Below are 1,328 nucleotides of genomic sequence, written 5' to 3'. Positions count from 1 at the left end.
GGGTCAGTGTCCACAGACTTCACTACTTATGGTTGCATTTTTCCATAAATGGAGCATGGTAGGTATAGGTAAGTCCTCATGATACCTCATGATAGGTAAGTCAGGGTCACTCAAGAAAGGATTTTGTTACTTGTGTTAGGACAGGAGTATTGACTGAGCATTAGAGATGACATCAAGACATAGAGGAGCAGTGCCTTTTGTGAGCTTGTCTCTGTCCCTTCTATAAGGCTTGTCCTTGGGGGTAATTATGGGGTAGCTTGGTGTGCAGGGCATAACTCCTATCTTGGCATATTACAACCTAACTATTTTGGAACGTAAAAGTTTTTCCTCCTTGTAATGGAAGAAGCCAATTGTCATAGTATTTCTTCTGTTCTAGTCTCATGACATGTAGTATGTTTCTTAACTATAGTTGCAGAGTCCTTGGTCGAAGAAGCTAATGTTTTTGCTGCTTAGGTTTTTTTTTTCACTTGCATTTGAACTGATGAATCTAATACTCTTTTTGTGAGGTGAAATGAAGTGTTCTAACATTTTAGATAGGGCACCTCTAAACATGGAGAGACACCTTTTAAAATGAAGTTTTTGCTATTTGTACAGACTTTTTTGCTGCTTATTTTGTTTAATTAGATATGGTATTTTCAAACTGAAAATTGTGGAAATGAGTTGCTTCTAAGTTCTGGACTCTTACCAACTTGTCTGGAATTTAATGGTGATATTTGGATGAAAACATTTTCAGAGACTTTTTTGGGAAATGAAAATGTTCATTTTATTTCAAATTGAAATCTAAAAAACTTTTTCTTTGTATTTCCCTCCCTCTTTTTCTTCTATTTTTCCCAAGAAATGTGGCTTATATCTAGGAAACAGGGACAGAGAGAAAGAGATGAAGGGGTCATAATGAAAAGTCAAATATAGTTTTATTTTTAAAAAAATCCCAGAATGAATCTGAATTTGTCACAAAACAAGATTAAACATTTGTTACTTTGTTGGGTATAAATAATCAGACGACTTCAAAGGATATGTAAATGTTTGTTCCTTTCAGAAAGTCCCCGTTTATTTAAAGTTGATCGAGAAAATGTCAACCAGCTTTAGTTACACTCCTGTCATGTGACAGGTGACTGGCCTCTGACCCTAGTGACTGGGTTTTTTATGGTTATAGTCAACCTTGAATCACTTTTGTCTTCTATCGGCAGTCATTTAGTCAGGTATAGTTCAGCAGCCATACAGTAAGGAGGAAGAAAGGGCTCAGTGGGCAGGGCCTGGTCTATCAGGCATCACTGCTCACAAGCATATTAATCAAGAACAGTCAAACAAAAGATAAGAAGAGCAGAGCA

The sequence above is a fragment of the Alligator mississippiensis genome, chromosome 3 (assembly GCF_030867095.1).
Source record: "Alligator mississippiensis isolate rAllMis1 chromosome 3, rAllMis1, whole genome shotgun sequence".
NCBI lineage: Eukaryota > Metazoa > Chordata > Crocodylia > Alligatoridae > Alligator > Alligator mississippiensis.
The sequence above is the reverse complement of the archived record's forward strand: the minus strand, read 5'-3'. Positions refer to the sequence as shown.